Source organism: Lathamus discolor, chromosome 5 (genome assembly GCF_037157495.1).
Source record: "Lathamus discolor isolate bLatDis1 chromosome 5, bLatDis1.hap1, whole genome shotgun sequence".
NCBI lineage: Eukaryota > Metazoa > Chordata > Aves > Psittaciformes > Psittacidae > Lathamus > Lathamus discolor.
The window spans coordinates 61,711,653-61,729,703 of NC_088888.1; the positions used below are offsets into that span (position 1 = coordinate 61,711,653).

At 41.9% G+C, this 18,051-nt stretch overlaps 1 protein-coding gene across 1 annotated transcript in view; it reads left to right on the plus strand.

The window, feature by feature from the left end:
- Positions 1-9,283: 9,283 nt before the first annotated feature.
- HS3ST5 (heparan sulfate-glucosamine 3-sulfotransferase 5) overlaps positions 9,284-18,051 on the plus strand; it is a 207,402-nt gene continuing 198,634 nt past the window's right edge. Inside the window, exon 1 of the mRNA XM_065681042.1 lies at positions 9,284-9,324. The gene's annotated coding sequence lies outside the window, so the exon portion shown is untranslated. The remainder of the gene's footprint in view (positions 9,325-18,051) is intronic.

Here is an 18,051-nt window from a genome sequence, read left to right on the forward strand (position 1 = left end):
ATCTCCTCAACAGTGCACAGGAGGACTGTCTCTGGTGATAAAGTGGAATGCATCTTATAACAGTGCTCTCATCTCTTTTCTCTTTACTTATTCTTTAAAAAAAAAAAATTCTATAACATATTCAGGAAAAGAAGTTTCAATGTGCATTTCAATGAACATTTAATTCTTAAACCATTTGAATGGTGTCATGAAGGGTGGGGATACTATCCCCTTGGATTGTTGGGAAGTTGCAGCAGTAAACTGGAAAAGCCATCAAAACTGGACTGTTTGCATGCTTCTCACACCTTTTGAGTTTTTTATTTTTGGATGCCCTACTTAAAAGCCTGGGTGTCATTTGCAGAATTGCTCAACTCTCAGCTGAAGTGAGCACACAACAGCCTTTCAAAAAGTAAAATATTAATCCCTAGATTATTTACATTTACTGACAAAATTACTTTAATTTGTTATGTCTCAATTCTCTGCAATGGGAATGGTGGAAGTGCTGTGAAAGTAAATTAATATTCATTTGTGAGGTATGCAGATGCCATATTGACTGGTATCAGAGAAAATCCTCTGAAGAATCAATTAATATTTTTTTCAGTAGAGTTTGAATAAATTGGTAAAAAAATAAAACAAAACATTACACAGCTGCATAGTCATTGAGTAGATCTCATCTTTTACAGTAATAGATGTCCTATGGCTGCCAGAAGACAAAAAATAGTACATGGTTTTATCATTTTAAACTGTATTACAATGTATTGCCAGAAGTAGCGAAGGAGAAGATGAATAGTTAGTAAAGGCAACTCCAGTTCTCATGTTGCCTAATACATGACAGCAACACTTTATTGTAGTAAGGATTAGAGGGTCCTCTTCTTTCTTTTCTCCTTCCTCTCTCTATCCCTTCCTTTTCATCTTCCATGCATTTTCTATTCTTCAAAGATGAATGAATACAAATATTTCCAAACGTGGCCTGATACCAACAATATTCATCACCGAGGTCAGGAAGTTAGACCCACCGTATATGTTTCTGCCAGTACATCTAAGTTCAGGCTTCACAATGGTAACAGATGGTCACCCCTTGTGTGGAACAGCACCAGGGGAGAGTGAGGAGCACACTTTGCCAAAGGTTTCACAGATATTTATTGATAACAGCAAAATGCTGACGTTTGGGATGGTCGGTTCATTTCCAAGCTCTGTATGGCAGTATGCTTTAGTATTACAGACTTCTCTGTTTCTTTTTCTGCCTTCATGTCTTATTCCAGTTCTCTCTCTCTCTCCCCCCCCCACGTGTGGGACTTCATTCGCATCTTCATATCTTCACTGGCTTGTTTCCACCTGACTTTTTTCATTTAACCAGCTACGGTCTTCAGTATTTAGATTTCTTCTTTTTCCTTATCAGCATATCCAAAATGATAAATTTCTCACACAGTTTTCCCATCTGACTGCCACAGAGACAGATTCATTGTCTCTTCCCAAGCTCTATTCTTGCACATAGCAGTTAGTCATATGAGTTCAGTTTCTTCCTCAACAGTTCCTCCCAGGTCTCAGATCTTTCTCCCATACTTTTTAACATTAAAATCCCTGTCACTTCATCTTTGCCTGCTCTTGGTCCCAAGAAATCTAGGGAAGGCTTCTTGTGCACCTGCACTCAGCTGAACCAGCCTTCTTCTCAGTACAGCTTTGGCTCAAACCAAATGAAGAGCATAGGAAAGACAGACCCTCTTGTTTAAGAACAACAGCATTGGGAGAGGCAAGATCAGGCAACATCTGAATATAGCTGGCTGGAGAATAGTTCAACATATGCATTTAGCTGCATAACTCTAATAAATGGCTATTTAGCACATGTGAACTGAACTTCCAAATGCTCATGAACTGAAAAAATTTAAAATAATTTGTAAGAACATTCCAAGTGGTCCTTGACTAAACTAATACTTACCATCCTGCCAACTTAGAAGTCCAGTGCCTTCGGGTTTTGGAGTTCTTAAAAAAGTAAGTCTTACAATGAATTTATCAACTAGGAATAAAGCAATGATGTCCCTCAACCTCGTTCTGAGGTATAGCTGGGTATGCTAAAACCATCCAAACTGAAGCAGAGCTCCAGCATACAGAATTTCAGGTTGGATCGTTGAAGTTTAGCAAACTTAAAAGCAGTGTCAGATGATGGCAGTGTCAGGAAGAAACTTGGAAAAATGGAAGGGGCAGTAAAATAGCTGAGAGTTATTACTTTCACATGCTAACTTCAGCTATTTTGCCAGTACTTATCTGAATGAAAAACGAAGATCAGTAGGCTTCACATGTTAGTTTGGAAATGAACAGAGCAGTAAAAACATCATAAACCTGTGAAAATTATGACTGGAATGGGTGTCCAGTGACCAAATAACTCTGCACTTATCCATTGATCTTCCATTAAAATTAATGTTGGTTCTTTGCATAGAATTTTATTTCTTCCTCAAGTGAGTCATGAACGGACATTTGAGTTTGATTCTAACCCTAGTATCTTTGGAGGTTTGGGTTTGGTTGGTTTTGTGGTTTTTTTTTTTTTTTTATCCAAAAGGAAAGTCTTACTTTAACATGTTAGTCACATTTCACTACAATTTTAAATAAGCTGCCTGTCAGCCTATTATGGTTTACCATGTTTTACTGTATATTTAGAAAGAGTTGTCAAAACTCTTAGGTGCTGCAGATAAGCCTGCAGAGCACAGCTTCAACAAAACAAAGGAGATGGTATAAATTCTGAAATATATAAAGGTTATAGTACCTTTGTTGCTTTGTATATCCATGATTTGAATTGATTTTTCTGGCATGAAAACAATGAGGGGAAGGGACTTCGGATGTAATGCTCTGAAGAAAGCAGAAAAGTCAATAACATGCAGACAGCTCAAAAATATAGTATTTACTGATTCAGTGAAGCATGTTTTTAGTGGGTTATGATAGCAAGTTCCAATCTAATAGGAGTATATTGGTTAGATTTCTAAAAAAGGTACCTATTCTTGTAATATATGAATTTACATAATCATGTAAGATCCTTAACCTTAACTTTTTATGAAGTTCTTAAAGAGCACCTTTTGCTTTCTTTTTTTTCTCCAGAAAATGAGGCAACTTCTGATAAATAATAAAAAATTGGGATATAAAACACTTCACATTCATCAGAACGTAAGTTTGAAAAATTGGGATAGAATTACATAAAACATACCTTTACGACAGACCAGATGTTTAGCAAATAGCACTCTATTCCAATCTATTCTAATCACCAGAACTATTACTGAAACTTGAATTTTAATTTGAAAGTGCAGGCAGAATATGTTCCTATTACCGTTAGCTACATTTAACAACTGAAACAATGATCTATGTGTGGCAGTGTGCTCATCTCCCCCAGGCCCCTCCTCAACGTGACCTTTATTTCCCATAAACCTGCTCAAGGGATAATCACCAGCAGAGGTGGTAATGGATGCATCTGGTCATGATGGCTGCTTCCCACTCAAAATGGATTCAGGGGAAACAGGTAACAAGACAACAGCCAAGGGCTAATATAAGCAACGTACACACCCCTTAACTGTACTGCTGGTGAAGGTCTGACTCCAGCCAAGTTTAGAAAAAAACCTAACTCTGAAGCTGGTATGCAAATATGGCTATGAGTCAATCATGTTACTCCATAAATAGTGGACAGCCCAGGGTGCCCTGAGCTCTCATGCACAGCAGGAGGCTGCACAATGTGATCTCCCTTTGGGTAGGGGTGACTCTCAAGGTTACTCTTCAAAGCTGAGAGACAGCTTGCCGCAACAGATTCTTGGTAAGTGATTAACAACATGCAAAACTTTGGCATTTTAGCTAAATGATGTAAAGGCTCAGTTACACATATATAATCCTTTAGAAAGAAACCATTGACCAAGCCTGGGACTAATTCTGGACCAGCTGCATATAAACTACTCTCTGAGGAGGAGTTTAGAAAGCAAAGGGGTCATTTCTGAACTTCATGACTCAAAAAGAAGGGTTTCCCTGACAGTTTTGTCTAACCCTGTCCTCTATGCAGTAAACACTAAAATGTACCTCACCACTGAACCTTATTAAATCACTGTCACATTTCCTATCAAAATTTGTTGAATCACTGTTTTACATTAATAAACATATTGCTGCTTACAAGTGAAGTGCATCACTCAATTTGTGACACAAAGCGTGCCAAAATAACATCAGTTTTAATGGTCAGCTGTTGGCTTGGAAACTGAATTTCATATTTTGTCAAAACACCATGTTTCAAGCTACCATTTTGGTTCCTTACATTATATAAGGAAGAGTAGCCAAGTAGCCCTCCTATACCAATCAATGGCATATACTCTCTACTCTGCTCTTGTGAGACCTCACTTGTGGCATTGTGTGCAGTTCTGGTGTCTTCAACATAAAAAGGGCATGAAACTGCTGGAACAAGTGCAGAGGAGGCCCACAAGGATGATCAGGGGACTGGAGCACCTCCCGTATGAAGACAGGCTGAGAAAGTTGGGGCTGTTCAGCCTGGAGAAGAGAAGGCTGCATGGGGACCTAATAGCAGCCTTCCAGTACCTGAAGGGGGCCTATAGGGGTGCTGGGAAGGGACTCTTCGTTAGGGACTGTAGTGACAGGACAAGGGGTAACGGGTTAAAACTTAAACAGGGGAAGTTTAGATTGGATATAAGGAGGAAATTCTTTCCTGTTAGGGTGGTGAGACACTGGAATGGGTTGCCCAGGGAGGTTGTGAGTGCTCCATCCCTGGCAGTGTTCAAGGCCAGGTTGGACAAAGCCTTGTGTGGGATGGTTTAGTGTGAGGTGTCCTTGTCCATGGCAGGGGGGTTGGAACTAGGTGATCTTAAGGTTCTTTCCAACCCTAACTATTCTATGATTCTATAATGTCACTGTCTTGATCATTTTGATCTTCTTAGAAAACCCTCTTGTGTATCAAAAAGCTCACTTGGTTTAAAGCAGTCAATGAGATTACAAATCAATGAAGCTATATAATGTGTAATAAAGCAATAAAGGCTGGGTATTTCAATGTTACTATTTTTATATATTGCTGCCGGATTTGGCTTTTTTTTTTTTTTTTTTTGCAGAGAACAACGGGTTTTGTTTATAATTTTATTTACAGAATATGTTTGCAATACATGATACATACTTCTTCAAGTTACAGTACTGAAAATGAATACAATAAAGCTGTTGGGTGATATGCTTTATAGTAAATAAAGAACAGAGGGCTCAACTTTGTATTTTCTTAAAATAACAGCTACCAAATAACAGCTATTTTTGTACCACGTGAAAAGTGAGAAGCTTGGATAGCCAGGAACTTCACAGTTTTTTATCAGCTAATATCAATGTGATTATCCTATACAACATATGCAAAGAGGAACCAGTGTGTGATGTCTTACACCTCTTTCATATGACAGCAGGTAACTCTTAAGTAAGGGGAAAACACTTTGGATTTAGTGAAGAAAACACAGTGAAAAAGTGGCCATCTAAAATTTGCCTACTTTAACTACTTAACAGGCTACTTACAGTAGCAATAATCACTCACTCTTTTTTTTTTTTTTTTTTTGAGGTGTTAATAATTAGTCTTGCCACAACACTTTGAAATATAGCCTAAATTTAACACTATGCAGTATAGATTTACATCTCTTTCCCATCCCAAATGTTTGCTCTTTATAGCTGGCAGTCTCATGCACTCAAAACATTATGCTAATGTATTAGTCACTTCTTGATTTTGTTACTGATCTCAATGAAAATGGGATCAAGACTTCATTTTCTCAGATTAAAACCATAAAATAACCATGAAGACTCTTGGACCTTTATTTCTTCAGGCTAAGACATCATATTGCTGGCTGACTAAGTCTGAGGAGTTGGCTAGGGTGACAAAAAAAGCCAACGCTAATACCTTCCTCCTTGTGGTAAACAAATCATGATCCTCTAAGAAGTGGGTGAGTCGCATGAACTTAGATTTTTTAGCATTTCCCAGATTTTCATGTTTGGTTATTTTCTTTGAGGAGGACATTTCCTAACCCACAGAGGATTTAGAATCAAAGCAAGGAGATCCTTAGAGAATGCGCGTGCTATCCTACGCTCCTCGTCCCCTAATGAGCAATGGGATGCTTTTACAGCACAGCCTGACAATGAGAAAGGAAATGAAGTTTTTTTTCATGCTGCATACTTCATGTGAGATGGCATTTGTCTCCAGGCCTGGTTTCCCCCATGGCATACCAGTTTCTTGTATCCACTATTGTCACCCAGCTATCCCTACTTCACATCCTCATCACCTTTCCATTCCTTTCTCCCAGGTCCTCATGGGATCAGTTGTCCTTTTTTGCACATGCTCCCTTCCACTCCCAGACCAGGCAGCTCAATTTAGCAGTGACAAACTCAACTTCTCTGGATGCAGTCTTCCCAAAGCAAGTATTAGCACATGGCGGTTAGGACCACAGCCTAAAGTTAAAATGTCCTTCACTGAAGAAAACTCATAGAACACTGTATTACCATTTTTCCAAGGTGTATTTCCATTAACTAAGTAGCTTTTGTGAAAAATAAGGTGGAAGGTATAACTTTCATATTCTTTCTCTATTTGATTCTGTGACTTCTCCTCCAAGTGGTAGCATATTTTTAAAGCACTCAGCAGGGGGCTGAGAGCTGCATTTTTAGCTTTGCTTCTTTTCTATACTAATCTTTTAAATAATTTCGAAGCACGTTATTAATGGGTGTGTATATATATAATGTACATGTGCACACACATTTATGTCTAGATACATAAATTCAGAGAGAATGTATTTGAATTAAAGGCTATATATGTGTATAGACATCTATAACATACATGGAAAGGAAAAAAGGGTATCCTGTTTTCATACTCTGATTTTGCTGGGGTTTACTAGGTTTCTCTCTGTAAAAGAACTGAAACTAAAATTTTGAATAGCATAGAGTCTAAAAAAATATGCAATTTAACAGTGAAGGTAAAACTATCCAAAATCCTTGTTACAACATAAGATTTTTTCACATACTGCTGTCCACCTCTGTATATATTAAGTATAGCACTTTTTTTTTCCTCCTCATAAAATGAATGCTAAGTAGCAAACCCCCCACAGTATATGTCTGTCATTACTTTAATTTTTGAGGATATCCTTTTTAATTGCGACATAGGAGAGTTTACTGTGAAAATAAAATGGCTTGTCTTTAAATTTAAGAATTTGATTGTGTGCTTTTGTTGCCTGACAGCAATGAGCTAAAAAGGTTAATGGATCACAGGTCTGGCAAACAGCCACGCTACTGCTGGGTCGATACGTTTAACTGTGTAATCTGGGTTAAGGTTTGGTGCTATTTTTTATTTTTTTTTTTTTTTAGTCAGGGCATGAATTGTTGCTAAATAAAAATTAGATTGCATCCAATTTTTTTTTTCCTAAAACAAAACCACTTATCAGTGATCTTGATTTCCGCAGCGGCAGGAGGGACGGAAAGCAGGCACCGGCCCCCGTGCTCCCAAGCCCTCTCTGAGCCCCAGCACTCGGCGTTGAGCTGCGCGGCAGCGCTGCCCGCCGCCGCCGCCGGTGCAACCTGCGCGGGGTTACGGCGCGCCCGCTTGGCAGGGTGGAGAGCAACTACGAGGCGCACCGCAGGACTGCGCGTGTGTCTCACGTACCGAGGCCCGGGGCCACGGGGCACTACGCGGCTACCTCCGGGTGGGGTGCAGCAGTGTGCGCTCCCTCCTTCCCAGGGCTGCCAAACCCCGAGGACGCAACCCCGCGGGAGCGCGCTCAGGGGTACTCTACCTCCCTACCCGCCGCCCCGCCCACCGCCAAACTTCATTTACAACTCAGAAACCACCACCTGGAGCCACCCCTCCAGCAAGTGTGTGTGTGTGTGTGGGGGGGGGGGGGGGGGGGTGGTATGGGGGGGAGGGAGGGAAGCTAGGGTTTTTGTTTGGGGTTTTTGAGAGACGCACGTAGAGAAATCGAGAGGGTGAACTACCGTCAGGAAGGGAAAGCTACAGCAAGTGTGTAGCTCCCTCTCACCCATCTTGCATATTTCTTGGGTACGCTGTAGGAGACAGGCAGCAGCGGCAGCGGCCTTATAATGCAAATCACAAAGCAAGCAACTTTCTGTGCTGTTGGGGCTATTTTTGATTTCTCTCCCGAGAACGTTTTTTGTTTTGGTTTGGTTTTTGTTGGGTTTTTTTTTTTTTTTGTGTGCGTATTGCCCTTTTTTTTTTTTCGTTTCCATATGATTCTTATAATTATGCCTTCCCTCCCTTCTTTGCGTGCTCCCCCTCCTTTCCTTCTCCCCCCAGAAACCAGGCAGTGACGATGCACTGTTCCCGCTCCTCTCCAGCGGATCATTTCTCTCGTGCAGAAGGTGAGCCGAGAGCGGAAAGCAGCATGAGAGGAGACTCTGCCCGGCGGAGGCGGCTCCTCCTCACTTCTTCCTTCCTCCGCCGCCGCTCCTGAAGCCCGCCGGCGGCTCTCAGGGACAGCAGGCTCCCTTCCTCTTGCCCCTTGCTTAACCCTTCTAGCCGTGTCCCGGACCCGGCGCCACCGGCGGAGCCCGGCCGCTGCTGACGGAGGGCCCTGGTCTGACCTCGGCCGCCGGGAAAGCTGGCGGACAGCACCTGCCCGCGCTGCCTGCCTTAGAGGGCTGGGAGGGAGGGAAGAAGGGAGGGATGGAAGGAAGGAAAGAGGGAGGCTCCTCCGTGCGCGGGGAGAGGCTCCAGCTCTAGGCTGGGCGCTACCGGCAGCGGCAGCTGCTGCCGTGCTGCACAGCGGGCGGTGGAGGCTCCCGGCGCGGAGCTCAAACCCCCGACTTTGGGGCGGGGGGCTCAAACCTCGGCCGAGAAGTAGAGACAAGAGTTTTGCCGGTTTTCCCTTTTCTTTCCTGGCGATTGGGCTTTTTTATTATCGTTATATTTAATCCCTCCTCCCGCTCTCCCCTCCTCCCCGCCCGCGGAGCGTGTGCCACCGGGGAGGATGCACGCCTTCCCCAGCCCCTTACCCGGCAGCTCCCGCCGAGGCGGAGGGGCGCGGGGGGCAGCGAGAGGCAGTGGGGGGCCGAGGGGCCGGGGCCGCGCTGGGCCTCACTGGGCCGCGCCGCGCAAGCTGCGCCTCTGAGCTCCCCCGCCGCCTCCCGCCGCCCCTCCGTGCCTAAGTCTCCGCTCGCTTGTGTCCAGCGACGCGCACACACGCACGGAGGCACTCACGGACTCGCAGCACTCTGCCGAGCTGCCCAGGCTGCCGAGCAGCGCCGCGCCGCGCCGCGCAGCCCGCCAGGAACATCCCCCACCCCACTCTGTCCCTCCCTCCTTCCTCCTCCTCCTCCTCCCTCGCTCCCGCCCGCCGCTCTGAAGGATGCCCGGTAAGTAGCAACGAGTATCGGCACCTCTGCCGGTGCGTGATGTGACGGGTTAGGGATCGCTTTATAATGGTGCCGCCCGCGGGGAGGGGGGGGGGGTTGGGCGAGGGGAGGGGAGGTGACAGCGATCCGAGGCAGGAGGCGGTGGGGCTCGCCGGGTGCTCCTCAGAAGGACTTTTAGCTTCGCTGCCGGGTCTTGGATGTGGGCTCAGAGGAACGGGGTTCGCGCACCGCAGCGCGCACCGGCCGGGGCTGGGGCGCTCCGCTTGCGCTGCTGCCTGGTGCCTGCAGCACCGCGGTGAGTACTGGGCTCCGCGCCGCGCCGGGGTCCCCCGTGGGCGGGAAAGGTGTGGAGGGTGCCCTGCCGTGCTGAGGGCTCCGTTCCCGGAGGCTCCGCGCTGCGCCTCGCTGGGGACGGGACGCGAAGGACACGGTGCCCCCGGAGCGCCCCGGGGACGGTGCCCCGCTTTCTCCCCACCTCGGTTTCCGCGATGTCTCGGGGGACTGCTACCGCGGTGTTTCGGGAGCCGCGGTGCCGCCGTCCGGGCAGAGAGGAAGCTCCGCCGCGCGTCTCACCTGCTGACGGGAGCACCCAGGTGCTGGGGCAGAGGAGCCTCGGCCGGTGCCAGGCAGCGCGGACAGGAGGTGCCAGCTGCTCTCCTTCCCGGCTGCTCCACCCGTGTTCTTCAAAACGCTCGTCCCTCAGGGAAAGCTTAATGTTTGCAGTGTTTGCTATCAGCGCTCTTAGCTAGGGTTTGCGCACGGGTAACTCTGGCTGTGGCTGGGGTTCAGCTCCAGCTACCAAATGCCAGGGTCTCCAGGCAAGGGGCTTTTTGTTCTCCTAGACTGTCTGGTGCAATTTTTGGGGTACGTATATAAAAGCTGACTACTGCTGGAGATTTTGAAATGCATTTTGATAAGTAATTTAAATATTTATTTTTCCTACTTTGAGAATCTCTGCTTTGACAATGGTATCTTTTCTTAGTGTTTTGGAACCTGGGTATAACTCTCCCATTAAAGTCAATGGCAAAACTCCCAATGGAGTTCAGAGGAAGAAGGTTCTGGCCAATACTGAGTGAAAGGGACTGGGCAGAAGGCTGAGAGATGGCAAAGTTATAGAGCTGTATAAAAGAAACTTCATTTTTAAAAAGCCAGCTTTTTAACCAAAGAGATTTAGCTGCACTGTGTCAGAAACATCTTCTGGATTTTCATTCCCACTTTGTAGTGGAGAAATAGAAAAGTGATTTCTTGTCACGTTTCAAGATGGATTGAAGTCCATTATTTTACCTATGGACCCTGTAAAGTATTATTAGGTTAGTACCTTACAGTTTTCCAGTGAGATATATATATATATATATATATATTTTTTTTTTTTTCACTAAAAAGTTAGAGGCAGAGGAAGAGGGCCAGTGGATGGGCTCCCACTGACTTCGGTGGCCTCTGGATCAGGCCCAGAAATGCTCAACAGAGAAGTAAGAAGAGAAATGTAGTACAGTTTGTAAGGAAAGGTGTTGCATAAGCATTTAACTCATGAACAGCCTCCCTCTAGGGAGGAGAAAAATTTAAATGTACATTAATTTTTTATCCTGTTTTTAAGAACTCTTTCACAGCACAGAAACAAATAAGAAAAAATGCTTCTAATTAATAATTAAAAGGCCCATATTCATATGGACTGCAAAACAGATTTTATGCAAAAAAAAAAAAATCCATTAGCAGATGGAAGTTCTAGTTCACAGAACATCCTCTTTTCAGTGCAGTGTTTAGATTGGGAGCAGTCAGATATATAATGAAACACCAAATAAAAATATTGATATTCAAATGGCAAAAGCTAGCCTCATTCCTGTAACCTGACTACCCACTTTCGATTGCTTGGAATGCCTTAAAAATGAAAGTATGAAGACAATTTTTTATTCATCTTCTTTCTTTTTTTTTTTTTTTTTTTAATTCTGAGTGCTGAAAGAACCCCAAAAATGCTGCATGTGTCAACAATTTGTCAAGCATCAGAATTATGCCCATATACCATGAAGAATATGACTATTACATTGATATATGTGGTGGGTGATCCTGACTGGACACCAGATGCCCACCAAAGCTGCTCTATCACTCCCCTCCTTCACTGGGCAGGGGAGAGAGAATATTACCAAAGGCTCATGGGTCAAGGTAAGGACAGAGGGAGATCACTCACCAGGTACTGACATGGGCCAAATAGACTTGACCTGGGAAACTTAATTATTACAAATCAAATCAGAGTAGGATAATGAGAAATAAAACCAAACCTTAAAACACCTTCCCCCCACCTTTTTTCCCAGGCTCAGCTTCATTTGCAGCTTCTCTGCCTCCTCTCCTGCAGCTGCACAAAGGGATGGGGAATGGGGCTTGGGATCAGTTCATCACAGGTTGTCTCTGCTGCTCCTTCCTCCTCATGGGGAGGACTCCTACACTCCTCTCCTGCTCCAGCATGGGGTCCCTCCCATGGAAGACAGTCCTTCAGGGACTTCTCCAATGTGAGTCCTTCCCACAAGCTGCTGTTCTACATGAACTGCTCCAGTGTAGGTCCCTCACACGGGGTGCAGTCCTTCACAAACAGGCTGCTCCAGTCTGGGTCGCTTCTGTGGGTGCAGTCTTTCAGGAACAGACTGCTCCAGCATGGGTTCCCATGAGGGGTCACAAGTCCTGCAGTGAACCTGCTCCAGCGTGGGCTCCTCCAAGGGGCCACAACTCCTGCCAGTTACCTGCTTCAGCACGGGCTTCCCAAGGGGTCACAGCCTCCTTTGGGCATCCCCTTGCTCCAATGTGGGGTCCTTCATAGGCTGCAGGTGGAGACCTGCCCCACTGTGGATCTCCATGGGCTGCAGGAGCACAGCTGCCTCAACGTGGTCTGCACCACGGGCTGCAGGGGAATCTCTGCTCTGGTGCCTCGTTGTCGTGGTTTAAACCATTAGGGCACCTTCTGCCCTCTTTCTGTACTGACTTTGGAGTCTGCAGAGATGTTTCTCTTCTGTATTTTCACTCCTCTATTCCAACTGTTGTTGAGCAGCAGTTTTTCCTCTTCTTAACTATGTTATCCTCTAGGTGCTACGACCATCTCTGATGGGCACAGCTTTGAGCAGCAGTGGGTCTGTCTTGTTGCCAGCTGGCATTGGCTCTGTCAGACACGGGTGAAGCTTCTAGCAGCTTCTCAGAGAAGCCACTCCATTAGCCCCCCACTCCCAAAACCTTGCCATGCAAACCTAATATAATAAGAAAAATAACCTGTCTCAGTTATGGTCAAATAATAATGTTTCCCTTCTAAGCATAAGTTTCTGGTAATAGGCAAGTATAAAAAAAGTTTGAGAAGTTGCATCTCTTGTTCATTGTTATTTGTAGGCTTCTGCTAGAACTGCCATTGAATTGAACTGAACATGCCACTGATACGGAAATGTGAATAGATTAAGATGTTCATGTTACAATGGAAAAAACCCTGTAAGATGGACAAATGCTTTACTGATTATCTCTTTTCCCTTGCAATTACATCAGGAAGATAGAACCTCCTTCTTAAAATGTCATAATACAAGTTCCTTTCTAATTCCCTTATTCAAATGTTTCTTTTATCATATGCCATCTATGGAAGGGAAGGGTGCATATTTTAGGAGACATTGCATGGAGAAAAAGTTTCTTTGAGCTGCTTTGTTGCTTCATGTGTTCTTCATTTTATCTGCTGTTTACTGATAAAATGCAATGCTATAGTGTTGTTTTTTGGGGGGTGGTTTTCTTTCTTTTTTGGTGATAATACTTCAATTTCATGCCAAATGATAAAAATATGGTGATTATTTCCATGTTAAGAGGTTTGGATTGGTTTTGTTTGGGTTTTTTTTTTTTTTGTTTGATTTTGTGGGTTTTTTTCTGGGGGTGTTGGTGTTTTTTTTTTTTTTTTTTTTTTTTTGAAGGTCCAAAGCAATGCTTAATCTTCTTTGCTTGCTTGGATGAAAAGAGTCAGCAGTTCTAAAAATGAGGACATACATTTGCGTTAATCTTCAGTTTTGTCCTGAGAGCCATCATCTGAAATTCTGTATTCTTTTCATTTTGTGTTCCAGTACTTACTATTCATATGTGCATATAGAAATACAGCCAGATACTGTTGTGGACAGCATGTCCAAATAGAAAGTTATTTTTTTAGGCTTACCTGTAACTGAAGAGTAGATAAGCTTTGAGTGTTTAAAACAGGGTTGAAAGAAGCCAGAAAATGAAGTACTGGGAATCTCCAGGACATGGTTCTGCATATGCATTAGCTGCTTTTATCATCTTTATAAACCCTATTCTGTTTTTAGGACAAGTGCTGTTCATCTTTATTTAGATATATCTTTTTCTAGTCTATATTTGCTGTCCTTTGCCTGGCCTGACTGAAACATGTTTATGCTATTGTATTGTTATGGTTGTTAAGTCAATGGTAGCAAGTGTTTACAGGTCTCTTAGCATTCAAATCTAGGAAGCAATATTAGTGGGATTGTTGAAAGTCACCTGAATTTTGTAATTATTACACCTTTAAAATTTTCTCAAAATAAATTTGATTGTTTGCTAGTCCTAGAACATATTTGTCAGATAATTTGTTTAGGACTGTATTCTTCTATCGAGCAATTTAAGAACAAAAGCCTCCACTGTAGCTCAAATCAATCAAAATATTGCTTTTAGGTTATACGTAGTACATATGGAACCTGGCATGTAAAGCAGATGGCATGTAAAATTATGCATAACATGTCTGGAGAGCCATACAATATCTAAATGCAGTGCAACAGAACAAGGAAAGAGTGTCACATGCAACTTAAAATATAAATTACTGGCCTATGTCTAGTCTCAAACGTATTTTGTTTTCGTGTGTGTGTGTGTGTGCATGTTTAGTTTTCTCTTACTTTTATCAGGATATTTCCTTGAAAATATGATCTTCCCCAGAAAAGCATGCAGATTGAAATGATACACTACTGGCTAAATGAAATAAAGATGGATATACAAGAAAAACTAGTTGAGTTTAGTTTGGGTTCAGAATACAAATGCTTGCAAGTTAAAAAAAAATAATCAAGAGCAGAAGTTTTAATCTTTAAGGAAAATACCCAGACATGATTTGCCACCAAAATTATGTTTTTCTATATTATTTATGCACTTAGTTTGCCCAACCCAGCAATAGGACTTAATAGTACTCCTGTCCTGTTGCATAAATTGCATTAGCTCCACACACCCTCTCTCAAGTATTACAAGTCTGTAAGCACAAAATTTCTTCCGGAACAAACAAGCATTACTGTGCATTGTTAACATAATCAGATGAAATCGTAATTGCAGAAAGATTCACATCAGCAAAGCTGTTAAATAAATATTAATCTTTAAGCATGTGCTGACCTCAAAGGGACCTAATCATATGTTTTGTTGAACAAAGATGCTTTTGTGATCAATGACCATGAAAAGTAAAATTTTCCCAAGTTTATTCAAGTGCTTAAATCTGTGGTTATGAAAAATATTGTGAGCATCAGACAACCTTAATTTTTAACTACCAGGGGAAAAGCTTTAAATATTTCTACTTTTTTGATATTTTTAATTTTTTTTTAAATACTTCAGAAGTACTGAATGCTATTAACTATTTTAAAAAGAGTTGCTCAGCTGTACTCTTTAATATTTCTAATTGAAATGAACTTTTGCAGATAAGATGCGAAGGACAAAGTTTATCATGAAGGACTACCACAAAGTCAACTTTAGATATGGTATCAGGAACTGATACTGCATAAGGTAGACTTTAATAGCCAATTTTGTAAGATCCAGCAATTTTTCAAGGATACAAGTCAAAGGCATGCCTCCATGTTTAAACTATTGAATACCCCCAAACCTTTTTATAAGGCTTTTAAAGGCACCTAAGTTGACATAGAATATTTCACATTACAAAAAAATAATTCTAATTGCTGTACTTTTTGTGCACTACCACTCTTAGTCTTTATGCATCCTACTGCTTGCAACAGTGTTGCTTTAGGAAATACAGCTGTCTGTCTAGGGGATTAAAGTAACACATTTGTCCTGATATGTTACAGAACAGTGCCTATCAATCTGTTTCTCTTTTGGAGATGAAAGAACTTTTATCCATTCAAATCACTGTAATACAATCTTGAATTATAATGGCTTGAACAATCTTGACTGCGCACAGTTGATGGAGTCTCCAAAGGGCTGTCATAAATAAAACTATTAGACTGTATTATAACAGACACATATTCAGTCTACCAGGGGATGATAGGTTTTTACATTATAGCACAAATTGCTAAAAAATCTCTGTGAATACCAAAAAAAAAAAAAAAAACAACAAAAAAAAAACAACAAAAAAGCCAAAAGACTGGTAGAAGGACTTCGTGAACAAATTTATAATCAATACTTATATGCTATTTTCCCCTCAAAAATATGTAAAGGAAATATTAATATTAATGGACTAATCCTATGTAGAATTAAGTGGAAACTGAGCCAATGAATAAGGGATTTGTCATCTACAACAGGTACTTAAGCTTGCTCAGCAGAATGTAAACTTTCTGCACTAACTGATGGACATTCAACCTACATCAAAACTTCCCTTTGCAACCTGGCATTTCTTCTATGATGGCAGCATTAGAAAATGGGCATCTCACGGGAGACAAGTCAGTTTACATCAGTGGAAATGGGTTTACACTGCATCCTGGATTCTGTTCAGACAGGTTTGTTTTTATTTTTTCTCTTACCAGGTACTCCTATAGAAGTTATGACTTTTGTGAGGCATACAGACACAGCTGAGTTTAACTAACCCCTAAATGAACCTAGAAAGAAAGTTGGAAATCGTGGAGACATGGCAAAGAGAAGTAAAAATGTGTAAGAATGTGCTTTGTTCGTTTTTTTTTTTTTTTTAAGAGGAGAAAATACGTACTCTTTGGTGAAAGATCCTTAAGACAGAAATAAAACATAAAAATAAATGAAATAGAGGTTAAAACCAGAATAACCAAAGTTGAGTTACCTGATGTGTTCTGGCCATGGGAAAAGTACTAAAGCTGATGTACTGATAGGGTGGGATCTTCAAAAAAAAAGACAAAAGCCAGAAAATAACCGTTTTCCATGTAGAAATCCAGATGGCCCTAGCAGATTTTGTGTGTGTTTGTATACACATTTGTCTGTCTGTATACATGTGCACACTCACACATACGTATCTTTTTCCTTTTAATATTAAAATCTGTATAATGCCCAACTTTGTTACTGCCTGGTTTCTTCACCCCAGCAGGGATTTGCTGGCTGGACTTCCTTTCTGACCATGAAGCCACTGAGGAAGATTTGACAGCAGTAAATAGCTGAGAGTGGTTAAACTGTTTCCTGAAGGTAAAACAGCAGGGTCCAATGGTTCTCCTGCAGAATGTTTTAAACCTAAGGCTATAAATAATAGCCAGTGCTGCCAAGAAAAAAAAAAAAAACAAAAAGAAAAAAGGGAAAAAAAAAGGTAACTGACTCCTGAAAGAGGAGAAAACAAAATTCAGTGTCTGAAGTCAATGTTACATCATGTCCTGAAAAATATGAACCTGAAAGATATTTTGCCAGCTACAGGCTAGTGTCATCTACAATCAGAGCCAAGGTCTTCCTGTAAAGACTTGAAAAAGCAACTATGGTCTTACATTGAAGAACCAGGAAATATTATCTGTGAATGTAATGTGGAGCTTTCGAAAAATAGATGACAGTAGAGCAGAGGAGCATTTAATACAACACTGAATTTAATACAGTAAATAGATATACAACATTTTAACATCAGCTTTTCAAGCTGAAAAAACAATTGACTAGATTGAGTGTAGGTAAATTTAGTATGATGTCAGAAGTAAGATTTGGGGAAAATGATTTTTGGTAATTTGTTGCTGCATGTCCTCACTTTTGTTACTGCTGTGTAAGTATAAATAATGTCAGAGGTGACAGCAAATCCTTCCTATTTATAATTTCACATGCTTCACTCTTGTGAAAGGATTAATATCCAATGTAAAGAAACCAAATTTGCAGTAGGAAAAAGCACATCAGCGAAGAGTCTATCAGTATAGTCAAACAACACACCCTTATTTGTCTTCCAGTGGAAAATTACATTGCTGAATGGGGATGCACTATCTGGCTAAAATAATGTATTATAATATTTTTGGTAAATAATTCAAGAAAGAAAATATTACTTATAAGCTTTTTGGCAACCACAGAGTTTTCAGTCAGAAGTAGAAAAGATTTCAGGAGAATTACTGAAAATTTGTTCTAGGATTAGAAGTTTTCAGTTTGCATACACTAAAAAACTCTAGTTACAACTGACATTGCTATCCCCTCTTATAGTATCCTATATTCAGTGACTTCTGACCTACAAATGAAATTCACTTCCTTATAGAAACGTAGAATCATAGAATAGTTAGGGTTGGAAAGGACCTTAAGATCATCTAGTTCCAACCACCTGCCATGGGCAGGGACACCTCACACTAAACCATGTCACCCAAGGCTCTGTCCAACCTGGCCTTGAACACCTCCAGGGATGGAGCGTTCACAGCTTCCTGGGACAACCCATTCCAGTGCCTCACCACCCTTACAGGAAAGAACTTCTTCCTTATATCCAATCTAAACTTCCTCTGTTTAAGTTTTATCCCATTACCCCTTGTCCTATCACTACAGTCCCTAACGAAGAGTCCCTCCCCAGCACCCTTATAGGCGCCCTTCATATCTTGCAAGGCTGCTATGAAGTCTCCATGCAGC